Source organism: Schistocerca cancellata, unplaced genomic scaffold (assembly GCF_023864275.1).
Source record: "Schistocerca cancellata isolate TAMUIC-IGC-003103 unplaced genomic scaffold, iqSchCanc2.1 HiC_scaffold_1170, whole genome shotgun sequence".
Classification (NCBI taxonomy): domain Eukaryota; kingdom Metazoa; phylum Arthropoda; class Insecta; order Orthoptera; family Acrididae; genus Schistocerca; species Schistocerca cancellata.
In genome coordinates this window covers 171,863-189,767 of record NW_026047169.1, presented here as the reverse complement: position 1 = coordinate 189,767, position 17,905 = coordinate 171,863, and the positions used below count along the sequence as shown (strand labels likewise).

The 17,905-nt window shown below is 55.2% G+C and overlaps 18 non-coding genes across 18 annotated transcripts; all 18 read right to left on the bottom strand.

Annotated features, from left to right (window-relative positions):
* Positions 1-774: 774 nt before the first annotated feature.
* On the bottom strand, positions 775-893 carry LOC126161082 (5S ribosomal RNA). Its single transcript, XR_007534753.1, has one exon. It is a non-coding gene; the product is annotated as a 5S ribosomal RNA (ribosomal RNA).
* An 847-nt stretch (positions 894-1,740) lies between these two features.
* Positions 1,741-1,859, bottom strand: LOC126160967 (5S ribosomal RNA). The gene has a single exon (XR_007534647.1). It is a non-coding gene; the product is annotated as a 5S ribosomal RNA (ribosomal RNA).
* An 851-nt stretch (positions 1,860-2,710) lies between these two features.
* Positions 2,711-2,829, bottom strand: LOC126161102 (5S ribosomal RNA). The gene has a single exon (XR_007534772.1). It is a non-coding gene; the product is annotated as a 5S ribosomal RNA (ribosomal RNA).
* Positions 2,830-3,665: 836 nt separating this feature from the next.
* On the bottom strand, positions 3,666-3,784 carry LOC126160966 (5S ribosomal RNA). Its single transcript, XR_007534646.1, has one exon. It is a non-coding gene; the product is annotated as a 5S ribosomal RNA (ribosomal RNA).
* Positions 3,785-4,635: 851 nt separating this feature from the next.
* On the bottom strand, positions 4,636-4,754 carry LOC126161142 (5S ribosomal RNA). The gene has a single exon (XR_007534810.1). It is a non-coding gene; the product is annotated as a 5S ribosomal RNA (ribosomal RNA).
* An 837-nt stretch (positions 4,755-5,591) lies between these two features.
* Positions 5,592-5,710, bottom strand: LOC126160965 (5S ribosomal RNA). Its single transcript, XR_007534645.1, has one exon. It is a non-coding gene; the product is annotated as a 5S ribosomal RNA (ribosomal RNA).
* An 851-nt stretch (positions 5,711-6,561) lies between these two features.
* Positions 6,562-6,680, bottom strand: LOC126161080 (5S ribosomal RNA). The gene has a single exon (XR_007534752.1). It is a non-coding gene; the product is annotated as a 5S ribosomal RNA (ribosomal RNA).
* Positions 6,681-7,527: 847 nt separating this feature from the next.
* On the bottom strand, positions 7,528-7,646 carry LOC126161223 (5S ribosomal RNA). Its single transcript, XR_007534882.1, has one exon. It is a non-coding gene; the product is annotated as a 5S ribosomal RNA (ribosomal RNA).
* An 852-nt stretch (positions 7,647-8,498) lies between these two features.
* On the bottom strand, positions 8,499-8,617 carry LOC126161079 (5S ribosomal RNA). The gene has a single exon (XR_007534751.1). It is a non-coding gene; the product is annotated as a 5S ribosomal RNA (ribosomal RNA).
* Positions 8,618-9,464: 847 nt separating this feature from the next.
* Positions 9,465-9,583, bottom strand: LOC126161222 (5S ribosomal RNA). Its single transcript, XR_007534881.1, has one exon. It is a non-coding gene; the product is annotated as a 5S ribosomal RNA (ribosomal RNA).
* An 852-nt stretch (positions 9,584-10,435) lies between these two features.
* LOC126161078 (5S ribosomal RNA) lies at positions 10,436-10,554 on the bottom strand. The gene has a single exon (XR_007534750.1). It is a non-coding gene; the product is annotated as a 5S ribosomal RNA (ribosomal RNA).
* An 847-nt stretch (positions 10,555-11,401) lies between these two features.
* Positions 11,402-11,520, bottom strand: LOC126161221 (5S ribosomal RNA). The gene has a single exon (XR_007534880.1). It is a non-coding gene; the product is annotated as a 5S ribosomal RNA (ribosomal RNA).
* An 851-nt stretch (positions 11,521-12,371) lies between these two features.
* LOC126161076 (5S ribosomal RNA) lies at positions 12,372-12,490 on the bottom strand. Its single transcript, XR_007534748.1, has one exon. It is a non-coding gene; the product is annotated as a 5S ribosomal RNA (ribosomal RNA).
* An 848-nt stretch (positions 12,491-13,338) lies between these two features.
* LOC126161117 (5S ribosomal RNA) lies at positions 13,339-13,456 on the bottom strand. Its single transcript, XR_007534786.1, has one exon. It is a non-coding gene; the product is annotated as a 5S ribosomal RNA (ribosomal RNA).
* An 858-nt stretch (positions 13,457-14,314) lies between these two features.
* LOC126161154 (5S ribosomal RNA) lies at positions 14,315-14,434 on the bottom strand. The gene has a single exon (XR_007534821.1). It is a non-coding gene; the product is annotated as a 5S ribosomal RNA (ribosomal RNA).
* An 841-nt stretch (positions 14,435-15,275) lies between these two features.
* LOC126161220 (5S ribosomal RNA) lies at positions 15,276-15,394 on the bottom strand. Its single transcript, XR_007534879.1, has one exon. It is a non-coding gene; the product is annotated as a 5S ribosomal RNA (ribosomal RNA).
* An 852-nt stretch (positions 15,395-16,246) lies between these two features.
* LOC126161075 (5S ribosomal RNA) lies at positions 16,247-16,365 on the bottom strand. The gene has a single exon (XR_007534747.1). It is a non-coding gene; the product is annotated as a 5S ribosomal RNA (ribosomal RNA).
* Positions 16,366-17,217: 852 nt separating this feature from the next.
* LOC126161006 (5S ribosomal RNA) lies at positions 17,218-17,336 on the bottom strand. Its single transcript, XR_007534683.1, has one exon. It is a non-coding gene; the product is annotated as a 5S ribosomal RNA (ribosomal RNA).
* Positions 17,337-17,905: the final 569 nt, after the last annotated feature.

Sequence of the window (17,905 nt, the reverse complement as noted above, 5' to 3'; positions counted from 1 at the left end):
ATTTGACGAAAGCGCTTCCTTCCGCAACCGCCAGTTCCTCGAGGACGGCGCGGGGAGGCACGCCCGGCGTCCCAGCAGAGTGACGGCCGAATTGGCGGGCGCACCGCCGCGTGTGTTAGACGCACTGCTGCTCGTTGCACCCCCTGTCATTCGCTGGGCGCGTGCAGCCTTCGACACTAGCGGAGGACGCATCTTTTCCCTGGTGTTCAGCGGAGGGCCTGTGCGGGGTGTGGCAGTGTCGTGCTGGAGGGCCCACTGGTAGCGATGTGGGCTTCCTCGCCTCGCCACGCCTCGCCTCGCCTCGCCTCACACCAGGTGTCTGCGTAGTTTGCAGTGCATTCGCACCATTCCTATCCCTGTCCCTGTCCCCGTCCCGACTTGTCCCGACTTTGCTCGACTGCCGCTCGCTGCCGCTCGGGTCGTGGTCCATATGACAGCGCAAGCACGACAAACGTCTGCGGGACGAGACGAGACGAGACGAGACGAGACGACTAAGGAATAAATTCGTGGTTACAAATCAAATTTGGAACTCTACACTCCTACACAACAATAGGCGGTGACGTATTTCAGAAATCACCTTCCGATTCGTACTGTTTTGTCGTTTTCAAAGTCTTCTTGGCAAACTTGGTTAGCACATTCTCCCTCAAACTGAGTTAATTACTGCATTTTCGTACCATTACAGTAGTTTAAAAGGCTTAAGGAAGCATCTTTGTCACAACAGAAAGGTAGTTTGAAAATTGGGCTGGCGACATAACAAAAAAAAAACAGGAAGGGAGCCAACAGCACCCGGGTTTCCCAGGCGGTCACCCATCCAAGTACTAGCCGGGCACGATGATGCTTAACTTCGGTGATCGGACGAGAACCGGTGTATTCATCATGGTATGGCCGTTGGCGCTCATCTAATGTAGGAGCACGGCAGAATTCGCGTTCGGCTTTTCTCCCAACACACAAAATGTTAGTTTTCGGCCGCATTTGACGAAAGCGCTTCCTTCCGCAACCGCCAGTTCCTCGAGGACGGCGCGGGGAGGCGCGCCCGGCGTCCCAGCAGAGTGACGGCCGAATTGGCGGGCGCACCGCCGCGTGTGTGAGACGCACTGCTGCTCGTTGCACCCCCTGTCATTCGCTGGGCGCGTGCAGCCTTCGACACTAGCGGAGGACGCATCTTGTCCTTGGTGTTCAGCGGAGGGCCTGTGCGGGGTGTGGCAGTGTCGTGCTGGAGGGCCCACTGGTAGCGATGTGGGCTTCCTCGCCTCGCCTCGCCTCGCCTCGCCTCGCCTCACACCAGGTGTCTGCGTAGTTTGCAGTGCATTCGCACCATTCCTATCCCTGTCCCTGTCCCCGTCCCGACTTGTGCCGACTTTGCTCGACTGCCGCTCGCTGCCGCTCGGGTCGTGGTCCATATGACAGCGCAAGCACGACAAACGTCTGCGGGACGAGACGAGACGAGACGAGACGACTAAGGAATAAGTTCGTGGTTACAAATCAAATTTGGAACTCAACACACCTACACAACAATAGGCGGTGACGTATTTCAGAAATCACCTGCCGATTCGTATTGTTTTGTCGTTTTCAAAGTCTTCTTGGCAAACTTGGTTAGCACATTCTCCCTCAAACTGCGTTAATTACTGCATTTTCGTTCCATTACAGTAGTTTAAAAGGCTTAAGGAAGCATCTTTGTCACAACAGAAAGGTAGTTTGAAAATTGGGCTGGCGACATAACAAAAAAAAAAACAGTAAGGGAGCCAACAGCACCCGGGTTTCCCAGGCGGTCACCCATCCAAGTACTAGCCGGGCCCGATGATGCTTAACTTCGGTGATCGGACGAGAACCGGTGTATTCATCATGGTATGGCCGTTGGCGCTCATCTAATGTAGGAGCACGGCAGAATTCGCGTTCGGCTTTTCTCCCAACACACAAAATGTTAGTTTTCGGCCGCATTTGACGAAAGCGCTTCCTTCCGCAACCGCCAGTTCCTCGAGGACGGCGCGGGGAGGCACGCCCGGCGTCCCAGCAGAGTGACGGCCGAATTGGCGGGCGCACCGCCGCGTGTGTTAGACGCACTGCTGCTCGTTGCACCCCCTGTCATTCGCTGGGCGCGTGCAGCCTTCGACACTAGCGGAGGACGCATCTTTTCCCTGGTGTTCAGCGGAGGGCCTGTGCGGGGTGTGGCAGTGTCGTGCTGGAGGGCCCACTGGTAGCGATGTGGGCTTCCTCGCCTCGCCACGCCTCGCCTCGCCTCGCCTCACACCAGGTGTCTGCGTAGTTTGCAGTGCATTCGCACCATTCCTATCCCTGTCCCTGTCCCCGTCCCGACTTGTCCCGACTTTGCTCGACTGCCGCTCGCTGCCGCTCGGGTCGTGGTCCATATGACAGCGCAAGCACGACAAACGTCTGCGGGACGAGACGAGACGAGACGAGACGAGACGACTAAGGAATAAATTCGTGGTTACAAATCAAATTTGGAACTCTACACTCCTACACAACAATAGGCGGTGACGTATTTCAGAAATCACCTTCCGATTCGTACTGTTTTGTCGTTTTCAAAGTCTTCTTGGCAAACTTGGTTAGCACATTCTCCCTCAAACTGAGTTAATTACTGCATTTTCGTACCATTACAGTAGTTTAAAAGGCTTAAGGAAGCATCTTTGTCACAACAGAAAGGTAGTTTGAAAATTGGGCTGGCGACATAACAAAAAAAAAACAGGAAGGGAGCCAACAGCACCCGGGTTTCCCAGGTGGTCACCCATCCAAGTACTAGCCGGGCCCGATGATGCTTAACTTCGGTGATCGGACGAGAACCGGTGTATTCATCATGGTATGGCCGTTGGCGCTCATCTAATGTAGGAGCACGGCAGAATTCGCGTTCGGCTTTTCTCCCAACACACAAAATGTTAGTTTTCGGCCGCATTTGACGAAAGCGCTTCCTTCCGCAACCGCCAGTTCCTCGAGGACGGCGCGGGGAGGCGCGCCCGGCGTCCCAGCAGAGTGACGGCCGAATTGGCGGGCGCACCGCCGCGTGTGTGAGACGCACTGCTGCTCGTTGCACCCCCTGTCATTCGCTGGGCGCGTGCAGCCTTCGACACTAGCGGAGGACGCATCTTGTCCTTGGTGTTCAGCGGAGGGCCTGTGCGGGGTGTGGCAGTGTCGTGCTGGAGGGCCCACTGGTAGCGATGTGGGCTTCCTCGCCTCGCCTCGCCTCGCCTCACACCAGGTGTCTGCGTAGTTTGCAGTGCATTCGCACCATTCCTATCCCTGTCCCTGTCCCCGTCCCGACTTGTCCCGACTTTGCTCGACTGCCGCTCGCTGCCGCTCGGGTCGTGGTCCATATGACAGCGCAAGCACGGCAAACGTCTGCGGGACGAGACGAGACGAGACGAGACGACTAAGGAATAAGTTCGTGGTTACAAATCAAATTTGGAACTCAACACACCTACACAACAAAAGGCGGTGACGTATTTCAGAAATCACCTGCGATTCGTATTGTTTTGTCGTTTTCAAAGTCTTCTTGGCAAACTTGGTTAGCACATTCTCCCTCAAACTGCGTTAATTACTGCATTTTCGTTCCATTACAGTAGTTTAAAAGGCTTAAGGAAGCATCTTTGTCACAACAGAAAGGTAGTTTGAAAATTGGGCTGGCGACATAACAAAAAAAAAAACAGTAAGGGAGCCAACAGCACCCGGGTTTCCCAGGCGGTCACCCATCCAAGTACTAGCCGGGCCCGATGATGCTTAACTTCGGTGATCGGACGAGAACCGGTGTATTCATCATGGTATGGCCGTTGGCGCTCATCTAATGTAGGAGCACGGCAGAATTCGCGTTCGGCTTTTCTCCCAACACACAAAATGTTAGTTTTCGGCCGCATTTGACGAAAGCGCTTCCTTCCGCAACCGCCAGTTCCTCGAGGACGGCGCGGGGAGGCACGCCCGGCGTCCCAGCAGAGTGACGGCCGAATTGGCGGGCGCACCGCCGCGTGTGTTAGACGCACTGCTGCTCGTTGCACCCCCTGTCATTCGCTGGGCGCGTGCAGCCTTCGACACTAGCGGAGGACGCATCTTTTCCCTGGTGTTCAGCGGAGGGCCTGTGCGGGGTGTGGCAGTGTCGTGCTGGAGGGCCCACTGGTAGCGATGTGGGCTTCCTCGCCTCGCCACGCCTCGCCTCGCCTCGCCTCACACCAGGTGTCTGCGTAGTTTGCAGTGCATTCGCACCATTCCTATCCCTGTCCCTGTCCCCGTCCCGACTTGTCCCGACTTTGCTCGACTGCCGCTCGCTGCCGCTCGGGTCGTGGTCCATATGACAGCGCAAGCACGACAAACGTCTGCGGGACGAGACGAGACGAGACGAGACGAGACGACTAAGGAATAAATTCGTGGTTACAAATCAAATTTGGAACTCTACACTCCTACACAACAATAGGCGGTGACGTATTTCAGAAATCACCTTCCGATTCGTACTGTTTTGTCGTTTTCAAAGTCTTCTTGGCAAACTTGGTTAGCACATTCTCCCTCAAACTGAGTTAATTACTGCATTTTCGTACCATTACAGTAGTTTAAAAGGCTTAAGGAAGCATCTTTGTCACAACAGAAAGGTAGTTTGAAAATTGGGCTGGCGACATAACAAAAAAAAAACAGGAAGGGAGCCAACAGCACCCGGGTTTCCCAGGCAGTCACCCATCCAAGTACTAGCCGGGCACGATGATGCTTAACTTCGGTGATCGGACGAGAACCGGTGTATTCATCATGGTATGGCCGTTGGCGCTCATCTAATGTAGGAGCACGGCAGAATTCGCGTTCGGCTTTTCTCCCAACACACAAAATGTTAGTTTTCGGCCGCATTTGACGAAAGCGCTTCCTTCCGCAACCGCCAGTTCCTCGAGGACGGCGCGGGGAGGCGCGCCCGGCGTCCCAGCAGAGTGACGGCCGAATTGGCGGGCGCACCGCCGCGTGTGTGAGACGCACTGCTGCTCGTTGCACCCCCTGTCATTCGCTGGGCGCGTGCAGCCTTCGACACTAGCGGAGGACGCATCTTGTCCTTGGTGTTCAGCGGAGGGCCTGTGCGGGGTGTGGCAGTGTCGTGCTGGAGGGCCCACTGGTAGCGATGTGGGCTTCCTCGCCTCGCCTCGCCTCGCCTCACACCAGGTGTCTGCGTAGTTTGCAGTGCATTCGCACCATTCCTATCCCTGTCCCTGTCCCCGTCCCGACTTGTGCCGACTTTGCTCGACTGCCGCTCGCTGCCGCTCGGGTCGTGGTCCATATGACAGCGCAAGCACGACAAACGTCTGCGGGACGAGACGAGACGAGACGAGACGACTAAGGAATAAGTTCGTGGTTACAAATCAAATTTGGAACTCAACACACCTACACAACAATAGGCGGTGACGTATTTCAGAAATCACCTGCCGATTCGTATTGTTTTGTCGTTTTCAAAGTCTTCTTGGCAAACTTGGTTAGCACATTCTCCCTCAAACTGCGTTAATTACTGCATTTTCGTTCCATTACAGTAGTTTAAAAGGCTTAAGGAAGCATCTTTGTCACAACAGAAAGGTAGTTTGAAAATTGGGCTGGCGACATAACAAAAAAAAAAACAGTAAGGGAGCCAACAGCACCCGGGTTTCCCAGGCGGTCACCCATCCAAGTACTAGCCGGGCCCGATGATGCTTAACTTCGGTGATCGGACGAGAACCGGTGTATTCATCATGGTATGGCCGTTGGCGCTCATCTAATGTAGGAGCACGGCAGAATTCGCGTTCGGCTTTTCTCCCAACACACAAAATGTTAGTTTTCGGCCGCATTTGACGAAAGCGCTTCCTTCCGCAACCGCCAGTTCCTCGAGGACGGCGCGGGGAGGCACGCCCGGCGTCCCAGCAGAGTGACGGCCGAATTGGCGGGCGCACCGCCGCGTGTGTTAGACGCACTGCTGCTCGTTGCACCCCCTGTCATTCGCTGGGCGCGTGCAGCCTTCGACACTAGCGGAGGACGCATCTTTTCCCTGGTGTTCAGCGGAGGGCCTGTGCGGGGTGTGGCAGTGTCGTGCTGGAGGGCCCACTGGTAGCGATGTGGGCTTCCTCGCCTCGCCACGCCTCGCCTCGCCTCGCCTCACACCAGGTGTCTGCGTAGTTTGCAGTGCATTCGCACCATTCCTATCCCTGTCCCTGTCCCCGTCCCGACTTGTCCCGACTTTGCTCGACTGCCGCTCGCTGCCGCTCGGGTCGTGGTCCATATGACAGCGCAAGCACGACAAACGTCTGCGGGACGAGACGAGACGAGACGAGACGAGACGACTAAGGAATAAATTCGTGGTTACAAATCAAATTTGGAACTCTACACTCCTACACAACAATAGGCGGTGACGTATTTCAGAAATCACCTTCCGATTCGTACTGTTTTGTCGTTTTCAAAGTCTTCTTGGCAAACTTGGTTAGCACATTCTCCCTCAAACTGAGTTAATTACTGCATTTTCGTACCATTACAGTAGTTTAAAAGGCTTAAGGAAGCATCTTTGTCACAACAGAAAGGTAGTTTGAAAATTGGGCTGGCGACATAACAAAAAAAAAACAGGAAGGGAGCCAACAGCACCCGGGTTTCCCAGGCGGTCACCCATCCAAGTACTAGCCGGGCACGATGATGCTTAACTTCGGTGATCGGACGAGAACCGGTGTATTCATCATGGTATGGCCGTTGGCGCTCATCTAATGTAGGAGCACGGCAGAATTCGCGTTCGGCTTTTCTCCCAACACACAAAATGTTAGTTTTCGGCCGCATTTGACGAAAGCGCTTCCTTCCGCAACCGCCAGTTCCTCGAGGACGGCGCGGGGAGGCGCGCCCGGCGTCCCAGCAGAGTGACGGCCGAATTGGCGGGCGCACCGCCGCGTGTGTGAGACGCACTGCTGCTCGTTGCACCCCCTGTCATTCGCTGGGCGCGTGCAGCCTTCGACACTAGCGGAGGACGCATCTTGTCCTTGGTGTTCAGCGGAGGGCCTGTGCGGGGTGTGGCAGTGTCGTGCTGGAGGGCCCACTGGTAGCGATGTGGGCTTCCTCGCCTCGCCTCGCCTCGCCTCGCCTCGCCTCACACCAGGTGTCTGCGTAGTTTGCAGTGCATTCGCACCATTCCTATCCCTGTCCCTGTCCCCGTCCCGACTTGTGCCGACTTTGCTCGACTGCCGCTCGCTGCCGCTCGGGTCGTGGTCCATATGACAGCGCAAGCACGACAAACGTCTGCGGGACGAGACGAGACGAGACGAGACGACTAAGGAATAAGTTCGTGGTTACAAATCAAATTTGGAACTCAACACACCTACACAACAATAGGCGGTGACGTATTTCAGAAATCACCTGCCGATTCGTATTGTTTTGTCGTTTTCAAAGTCTTCTTGGCAAACTTGGTTAGCACATTCTCCCTCAAACTGCGTTAATTACTGCATTTTCGTTCCATTACAGTAGTTTAAAAGGCTTAAGGAAGCATCTTTGTCACAACAGAAAGGTAGTTTGAAAATTGGGCTGGCGACATAACAAAAAAAAAAACAGTAAGGGAGCCAACAGCACCCGGGTTTCCCAGGCGGTCACCCATCCAAGTACTAGCCGGGCCCGATGATGCTTAACTTCGGTGATCGGACGAGAACCGGTGTATTCATCATGGTATGGCCGTTGGCGCTCATCTAATGTAGGAGCACGGCAGAATTCGCGTTCGGCTTTTCTCCCAACACACAAAATGTTAGTTTTCGGCCGCATTTGACGAAAGCGCTTCCTTCCGCAACCGCCAGTTCCTCGAGGACGGCGCGGGGAGGCACGCCCGGCGTCCCAGCAGAGTGACGGCCGAATTGGCGGGCGCACCGCCGCGTGTGTTAGACGCACTGCTGCTCGTTGCACCCCCTGTCATTCGCTGGGCGCGTGCAGCCTTCGACACTAGCGGAGGACGCATCTTTTCCCTGGTGTTCAGCGGAGGGCCTGTGCGGGGTGTGGCAGTGTCGTGCTGGAGGGCCCACTGGTAGCGATGTGGGCTTCCTCGCCTCGCCACGCCTCGCCTCGCCTCGCCTCACACCAGGTGTCTGCGTAGTTTGCAGTGCATTCGCACCATTCCTATCCCTGTCCCTGTCCCCGTCCCGACTTGTCCCGACTTTGCTCGACTGCCGCTCGCTGCCGCTCGGGTCGTGGTCCATATGACAGCGCAAGCACGACAAACGTCTGCGGGACGAGACGAGACGAGACGAGACGAGACGACTAAGGAATAAATTCGTGGTTACAAATCAAATTTGGAACTCTACACTCCTACACAACAATAGGCGGTGACGTATTTCAGAAATCACCTTCCGATTCGTACTGTTTTGTCGTTTTCAAAGTCTTCTTGGCAAACTTGGTTAGCACATTCTCCCTCAAACTGAGTTAATTACTGCATTTTCGTACCATTACAGTAGTTTAAAAGGCTTAAGGAAGCATCTTTGTCACAACAGAAAGGTAGTTTGAAAATTGGGCTGGCGACATAACAAAAAAAAAAACAGGAAGGGAGCCAACAGCACCCGGGTTTCCCAGGCGGTCACCCATCCAAGTACTAGCCGGGCACGATGATGCTTAACTTCGGTGATCGGACGAGAACCGGTGTATTCATCATGGTATGGCCGTTGGCGCTCATCTAATGTAGGAGCACGGCAGAATTCGCGTTCGGCTTTTCTCCCAACACACAAAATGTTAGTTTTCGGCCGCATTTGACGAAAGCGCTTCCTTCCGCAACCGCCAGTTCCTCGAGGACGGCGCGGGGAGGCGCGCCCGGCGTCCCAGCAGAGTGACGGCCGAATTGGCGGGCGCACCGCCGCGTGTGTGAGACGCACTGCTGCTCGTTGCACCCCCTGTCATTCGCTGGGCGCGTGCAGCCTTCGACACTAGCGGAGGACGCATCTTGTCCTTGGTGTTCAGCGGAGGGCCTGTGCGGGGTGTGGCAGTGTCGTGCTGGAGGGCCCACTGGTAGCGATGTGGGCTTCCTCGCCTCGCCTCGCCTCGCCTCGCCTCGCCTCACACCAGGTGTCTGCGTAGTTTGCAGTGCATTCGCACCATTCCTATCCCTGTCCCTGTCCCCGTCCCGACTTGTGCCGACTTTGCTCGACTGCCGCTCGCTGCCGCTCGGGTCGTGGTCCATATGACAGCGCAAGCACGACAAACGTCTGCGGGACGAGACGAGACGAGACGAGACGACTAAGGAATAAGTTCGTGGTTACAAATCAAATTTGGAACTCAACACACCTACACAACAATAGGCGGTGACGTATTTCAGAAATCACCTGCCGATTCGTATTGTTTTGTCGTTTTCAAAGTCTTCTTGGCAAACTTGGTTAGCACATTCTCCCTCAAACTGCGTTAATTACTGCATTTTCGTTCCATTACAGTAGTTTAAAAGGCTTAAGGAAGCATCTTTGTCACAACAGAAAGGTAGTTTGAAAATTGGGCTGGCGACATAACAAAAAAAAAAACAGTAAGGGAGCCAACAGCACCCGGGTTTCCCAGGCGGTCACCCATCCAAGTACTAGCCGGGCCCGATGATGCTTAACTTCGGTGATCGGACGAGAACCGGTGTATTCATCATGGTATGGCCGTTGGCGCTCATCTAATGTAGGAGCACGGCAGAATTCGCGTTCGGCTTTTCTCCCAACACACAAAATGTTAGTTTTCGGCCGCATTTGACGAAAGCGCTTCCTTCCGCAACCGCCAGTTCCTCGAGGACGGCGCGGGGAGGCACGCCCGGCGTCCCAGCAGAGTGACGGCCGAATTGGCGGGCGCACCGCCGCGTGTGTTAGACGCACTGCTGCTCGTTGCACCCCCTGTCATTCGCTGGGCGCGTGCAGCCTTCGACACTAGCGGAGGACGCATCTTTTCCCTGGTGTTCAGCGGAGGGCCTGTGCGGGGTGTGGCAGTGTCGTGCTGGAGGGCCCACTGGTAGCGATGTGGGCTTCCTCGCCTCGCCACGCCTCGCCTCGCCTCGCCTCACACCAGGTGTCTGCGTAGTTTGCAGTGCATTCGCACCATTCCTATCCCTGTCCCTGTCCCCGTCCCGACTTGTCCCGACTTTGCTCGACTGCCGCTCGCTGCCGCTCGGGTCGTGGTCCATATGACAGCGCAAGCACGACAAACGTCTGCGGGACGAGACGAGACGAGACGAGACGAGACGACTAAGGAATAAATTCGTGGTTACAAATCAAATTTGGAACTCTACACTCCTACACAACAATAGGCGGTGACGTATTTCAGAAATCACCTTCCGATTCGTACTGTTTTGTCGTTTTCAAAGTCTTCTTGGCAAACTTGGTTAGCACATTCTCCCTCAAACTGAGTTAATTACTGCATTTTCGTACCATTACAGTAGTTTAAAAGGCTTAAGGAAGCATCTTTGTCACAACAGAAAGGTAGTTTGAAAATTGGGCTGGCGACATAACAAAAAAAAAAACAGGAAGGGAGCCAACAGCACCCGGGTTTCCCAGGCGGTCACCCATCCAAGTACTAGCCGGGCACGATGATGCTTAACTTCGGTGATCGGACGAGAACCGGTGTATTCATCATGGTATGGCCGTTGGCGCTCATCTAATGTAGGAGCACGGCAGAATTCGCGTTCGGCTTTTCTCCCAACACACAAAATGTTAGTTTTCGGCCGCATTTGACGAAAGCGCTTCCTTCCGCAACCGCCAGTTCCTCGAGGACGGCGCGGGGAGGCGCGCCCGGCGTCCCAGCAGAGTGACGGCCGAATTGGCGGGCGCACCGCCGCGTGTGTGAGACGCACTGCTGCTCGTTGCACCCCCTGTCATTCGCTGGGCGCGTGCAGCCTTCGACACTAGCGGAGGACGCATCTTGTCCTTGGTGTTCAGCGGAGGGCCTGTGCGGGGTGTGGCAGTGTCGTGCTGGAGGGCCCACTGGTAGCGATGTGGGCTTCCTCGCCTCGCCTCGCCTCGCCTCGCCTCGCCTCACACCAGGTGTCTGCGTAGTTTGCAGTGCATTCGCACCATTCCTATCCCTGTCCCTGTCCCCGTCCCGACTTGTGCCGACTTTGCTCGACTGCCGCTCGCTGCCGCTCGGGTCGTGGTCCATATGACAGCGCAAGCACGACAAACGTCTGCGGGACGAGACGAGACGAGACGAGACGACTAAGGAATAAGTTCGTGGTTACAAATCAAATTTGGAACTCAACACACCTACACAACAATAGGCGGTGACGTATTTCAGAAATCACCTGCCGATTCGTATTGTTTTGTCGTTTTCAAAGTCTTCTTGGCAAACTTGGTTAGCACATTCTCCCTCAAACTGCGTTAATTACTGCATTTTCGTTCCATTACAGTAGTTTAAAAGGCTTAAGGAAGCATCTTTGTCACAACAGAAAGGTAGTTTGAAAATTGGGCTGGCGACATAACAAAAAAAAAAACAGTAAGGGAGCCAACAGCACCCGGGTTTCCCAGGCGGTCACCCATCCAAGTACTAGCCGGGCCCGATGATGCTTAACTTCGGTGATCGGACGAGAACCGGTGTATTCATCATGGTATGGCCGTTGGCGCTCATCTAATGTAGGAGCACGGCAGAATTCGCGTTCGGCTTTTCTCCCAACACACAAAATGTTAGTTTTCGGCCGCATTTGACGAAAGCGCTTCCTTCCGCAACCGCCAGTTCCTCGAGGACGGCGCGGGGAGGCACGCCCGGCGTCCCAGCAGAGTGACGGCCGAATTGGCGGGCGCACCGCCGCGTGTGTTAGACGCACTGCTGCTCGTTGCACCCCCTGTCATTCGCTGGGCGCGTGCAGCCTTCGACACTAGCGGAGGACGCATCTTTTCCCTGGTGTTCAGCGGAGGGCCTGTGCGGGGTGTGGCAGTGTCGTGCTGGAGGGCCCACTGGTAGCGATGTGGGCTTCCTCGCCTCGCCACGCCTCGCCTCGCCTCGCCTCACACCAGGTGTCTGCGTAGTTTGCAGTGCATTCGCACCATTCCTATCCCTGTCCCTGTCCCCGTCCCGACTTGTCCCGACTTTGCTCGACTGCCGCTCGCTGCCGCTCGGGTCGTGGTCCATATGACAGCGCAAGCACGACAAACGTCTGCGGGACGAGACGAGACGAGACGAGACGAGACGACTAAGGAATAAATTCGTGGTTACAAATCAAATTTGGAACTCTACACTCCTACACAACAATAGGCGGTGACGTATTTCAGAAATCACCTTCCGATTCGTACTGTTTTGTCGTTTTCAAAGTCTTCTTGGCAAACTTGGTTAGCACATTCTCCCTCAAACTGAGTTAATTACTGCATTTTCGTACCATTACAGTAGTTTAAAAGGCTTAAGGAAGCATCTTTGTCACAACAGAAAGGTAGTTGAAAATTGGGCTGGCGACATAACAAAAAAAAAAACAGGAAGGGAGCCAACAGCACCCGGGTTTCCCAGGCGGTCACCCATCCAAGTACTAGCCGGGCACGATGATGCTTAACTTCGGTGATCGGACGAGAACCGGTGTATTCATCATGGTATGGCCGTTGGCGCTCATCTAATGTAGGAGCACGGCAGAATTCGCGTTCGGCTTTTCTCCCAACACACAAAATGTTAGTTTTCGGCCGCATTTGACGAAAGCGCTTCCTTCCGCAACCGCCAGTTCCTCGAGGACGGCGCGGGGAGGCGCGCCCGGCGTCCCAGCAGAGTGACGGCCGAATTGGCGGGCGCACCGCCGCGTGTGTGAGACGCACTGCTGCTCGTTGCACCCCCTGTCATTCGCTGGGCGCGTGCAGCCTTCGACACTAGCGGAGGACGCATCTTGTCCTTGGTGTTCAGCGGAGGGCCTGTGCGGGGTGTGGCAGTGTCGTGCTGGAGGGCCCACTGGTAGCGATGTGGGCTTCCTCGCCTCGCCTCGCCTCGCCTCGCCTCGCCTCACACCAGGTGTCTGCGTAGTTTGCAGTGCATTCGCACCATTCCTATCCCTGTCCCTGTCCCCGTCCCGACTTGTGCCGACTTTGCTCGACTGCCGCTCGCTGCCGCTCGGGTCGTGGTCCATATGACAGCGCAAGCACGACAAACGTCTGCGGGACGAGACGAGACGAGACGAGACGACTAAGGAATAAGTTCGTGGTTACAAATCAAATTTGGAACTCAACACACCTACACAACAATAGGCGGTGACGTATTTCAGAAATCACCTGCCGATTCGTATTGTTTTGTCGTTTTCAAAGTCTTCTTGGCAAACTTGGTTAGCACATTCTCCCTCAAACTGCGTTAATTACTGCATTTTCGTTCCATTACAGTAGTTTTAAAAGGCTTAAGGAAGCATCTTTGTCACAACAGAAAGGTAGTTTGAAAATTGGGCTGGCGACATAACAAAAAAAAAAACAGTAAGGGAGCCAACAGCACCCGGGTTTCCCAGGCGGTCACCCATCCAAGTACTAGCGGGCCCGATGATGCTTAACTTCGGTGATCGGACGAGAACCGGTGTATTCATCATGGTATGGCCGTTGGCGCTCATCTAATGTAGGAGCACGGCAGAATTCGCGTTCGGCTTTTCTCCCAACACACAAAATGTTAGTTTTCGGCCGCATTTGACGAAAGCGCTTCCTTCCGCAAACCGCCAGTTCCTCGAGGACGGCGCGGGGAGGCACGCCCGGCGTCCCAGCAGAGTGACGGCCGAATTGGCGGGCGCACCGCCGCGTGTGTTAGACGCACTGCTGCTCGTTGCACCCCCTGTCATTCGCTGGGCGCGTGCAGCCTTCGACACTAGCGGAGGACGCATCTTTTCCCTGGTGTTCAGCGGAGGGCCTGTGCGGGGTGTGGCAGTGTCGTGCTGGAGGGCCCACTGGTAGCGATGTGGGCTTCCTCGCCTCGCCACGCCTCGCCTCGCCTCGCCTCACACCAGGTGTCTGCGTAGTTTGCAGTGCCATTTCGCACCATTCCTATCCCTGTCCCTGTCCCCGTCCCGACTTGTCCTCGACTTTGCTCGACTGCCGCTCGCTGCCGCTCGGGTCGTGGTCCATATGACAGCGCAAGCACGACAAACGTCTGCGGGACGAGACGAGACGAGACGAGACGAGACGACTAAGGAATAAATTCGTGGTTACAAATCAAATTTGGAACTCTACACTCCTACACAACAATAGGCGGTGACGTATTTCAGAAATCACCTTCCGATTCGTTACTGTTTTGTCGTTTTCAAAGTCTTCTTGGCAAACTTGGTTAGCACATTCTCCCTCAAACTGAGTTAATTACTGCATTTTCGTACCATTACAGTAGTTTAAAAGGCTTAAGGAAAGCATCTTTGTCACAACAGAAAGGTAGTTTGAAAATTGGGCTGGCGACATAACAAAAAAAAAAACAGGAAGGGAGCCAACAGCACCCGGGTTTCCCAGGCGGTCACCCATCCAAGTACTAGCCGGGCACGATGATGCTTAACTTCGGGTGATCGGACGAGAACCGGTGTATTCATCATGGTATGGCCGTTGGCGCTCATCTAATGTAGGAGCACGGCAGAATTCGCGTTCGGCTTTTCTCCCAACACACAAAATGTTAGTTTTCGGCCGCATTTGACGAAAGCGCTTCCTTCCGCAACCGCCAGTTCCTCGAGGACGGCGCGGGGAGGCGCGCCCGGCGTCCCAGCAGAGTGACGGCCGAATTGGCGGGCGCACCGCCGCGTGTGTGAGACGCACTGCTGCTCGTTGCACCCCCTGTCATTCGCTGGGCGCGTGCAGCCTTCGACACTAGCGGAGGACGCATCTTGTCCCTTGGTGTTCAGCGGAGGGCCCTGTGCGGGGTGTGGCAGTGTCGTGCTGGAGGGCCCACTGGTAGCGATGTGGGCTTCCTCGCCTCGCCTCGCCTCGCCTCGCCTCGCCTCACACCAGGTGTCTGCGTAGTTTGCAGTGCATTCGCACCATTCCTATCACCTGTCCCTTGTCCCCCGTCCCGACTTGTGCCGACTTTGCTCGACTGCCGCTCGCTGCCGCTCGGGTCGTGAGCGCAAGCACGACAAACGTCTGCGGGACGAGACGAGACGAGACGAGACGACTAAGGAATAAGTTCGTGGTTACAAATCAAATTTGGAACTCAACACACCTACACAACAATAGGCGGTGACGTATTTCAGAAATCACCTGCCGATTCGTATTGTTTTGTCGTTTTCAAAGTCTTCTTGGCAAACTTGGTTAGCACATTCTCCCTCAAACTGCGTTAATTACTGCATTTTCGTTCCATTACAGTAGTTTAAAAGGCTTAAGGAAGCATCTTTGTCACAACAGAAAGGTAGTTTGAAAATTGGGCTGGCGACATAACAAAAAAAAAAACAGTAAGGGAGCCAACAGCACCCGGGTTTCCCAGGCGGTCACCCATCCAAGTACTAGCCGGGCCCGATGATGCTTAACTTCGGTGATCGGACGAGAACCGGTGTATTCATCATGGTATGGCCGTTGGCGCTCATCTAATGTAGGAGCACGGCAGAATTCGCGTTCGGCTTTTCTCCCAACACACAAAATGTTAGTTTTCGGCCGCATTTGACGAAAGCGCTTCCTTCCGCAACCGCCAGTTCCTCGAGGACGGCGCGGGGAGGCACGCCCGGCGTCCCAGCAGAGTGACGGCCGAATTGGCGGGCGCACCGCCGCGTGTGTTAGACGCACTGCTGCTCGTTGCACCCCCTGTCATTCGCTGGGCGCGTGCAGCCTTCGACACTAGCGGAGGACGCATCTTTTCCCTGGTGTTCAGCGGAGGGCCTGTGCGGGGTGTGGCAGTGTCGTGCTGGAGGGCCCACTGGTAGCGATGTGGGCTTCCTCGCCTCGCCACGCCTCGCCTCGCCTCGCCTCACACCAGGTGTCTGCGTAGTTTGCAGTGCATTCGCACCATTCCTATCCCTGTCCCTGTCCCCGTCCCGACTTGTCCCGACTTTGCTCGACTGCCGCTCGCTGCCGCTCGGGTCGTGGTCCATATGACAGCGCAAGCACGACAAACGTCTGCGGGACGAGACGAGACGAGACGAGACGAGACGACTAAGGAATAAATTCGTGGTTACAAATCAAATTTGGAACTCTACACTCCTACACAACAATAGGCGGTGACGTATTTCAGAAATCACCTTCCGATTCGTACTGTTTTGTCGTTTTCAAAGTCTTCTTGGCAAACTTGGTTAGCACATTCTCCCTCAAACTGAGTTAATTACTGCATTTTCGTACCATTACAGTAGTTTAAAAGGCTTAAGGAAGCATCTTTGTCACAACAGAAAGGTAGTTTGAAAATTGGGCTGGCGACATAACAAAAAAAAAAACAGGAAGGGAGCCAACAGCACCCGGGTTTCCCAGGCGGTCACCCATCCAAGTACTAGCCGGGCACGATGATGCTTAACTTCGGTGATCGGACGAGAACCGGTGTATTCATCATGGTATGGCCGTTGGCGCTCATCTAATGTAGGAGCACGGCAGAATTCGCGTTCGGCTTTTCTCCCAACACACAAAATGTTAGTTTTCGGCCGCATTTGACGAAAGCGCTTCCTTCCGCAACCGCCAGTTCCTCGAGGACGGCGCGGGGAGGCGCGCCCGGCGTCCCAGCAGAGTGACGGCCGAATTGGCGGGCGCACCGCCGCGTGTGTGAGACGCACTGCTGCTCGTTGCACCCCCTGTCATTCGCTGGGCGCGTGCAGCCTTCGACACTAGCGGAGGACGCATCTTGTCCTTGGTGTTCAGCGGAGGGCCTGTGCGGGGTGTGGCAGTGTCGTGCTGGAGGGCCCACTGGTAGCGATGTGGGCTTCCTCGCCTCGCCTCGCCTCGCCTCGCCTCGCCTCGCCTCACACCAGGTGTCTGCGTAGTTTGCAGTGCATTCGCACCATTCCTATCCCTGTCCCTGTCCCCGTCCCGACTTGTGCCGACTTTGCTCGACTGCCGCTCGCTGCCGCTCGGGTCGTGGTCCATATGACAGCGCAAGCACGACAAACGTCTGCGGGACGAGACGAGACGAGACGAGACGACTAAGGAATAAGTTCGTGGTTACAAATCAAATTTGGAACTCAACACACCTACACAACAATAGGCGGTGACGTATTTCAGAAATCACCTGCCGATTCGTATTGTTTTGTCGTTTTCAAAGTCTTCTTGGCAAACTTGGTTAGCACATTCTCCCTCAAACTGCGTTAATTACTGCATTTTCGTTCCATTACAGTAGTTTAAAAGGCTTAAGGAAGCATCTTTGTCACAACAGAAAGGTAGTTTGAAAATTGGGCTGGCGACATAACAAAAAAAAAAACAGTAAGGGAGCCAACAGCACCCGGTTTTCCCAGGCGGTCACCCATCCAAGTACTAGCCGGGCCCGATGATGCTTAACTTCGGTGATCGGACGAGAACCGGTGTATTCATCATGGTATGGCCGTTGGCGCTCATCTAATGTAGGAGCACGGCAGAATTCGCGTTCGGCTTTTCTCCCAACACACAAAATGTTAGTTTTCGGCCGCATTTGACGAAAGCGCTTCCTTCCGCAACCGCCAGTTCCTCGAGGACGGCGCGGGGAGGCACGCCCGGCGTCCCAGCAGAGTGACGGCCGAATTGGCGGGCGCACCGCCGCGTGTGTTAGACGCACTGCTGCTCGTTGCACCCCCTGTCATTCGCTGGGCGCGTGCAGCCTTCGACACTAGCGGAGGACGCATCTTTTCCCTGGTGTTCAGCGGAGGGCCTGTGCGGGGTGTGGCAGTGTCGTGCTGGAGGGCCCACTGGTAGCGATGTGGGCTTCCTCGCCTCGCCACGCCTCGCCTCGCCTCGCCTCACACCAGGTGTCTGCGTAGTTTGCAGTGCATTCGCACCATTCCTATCCCTGTCCCTGTCCCCGTCCCGACTTGTCCCGACTTTGCTCGACTGCCGCTCGCTGCCGCTCGGGTCGTGGTCCATATGACAGCGCAAGCACGACAAACGTCTGCGGGACGAGACGAGACGAGACGAGACGAGACGAC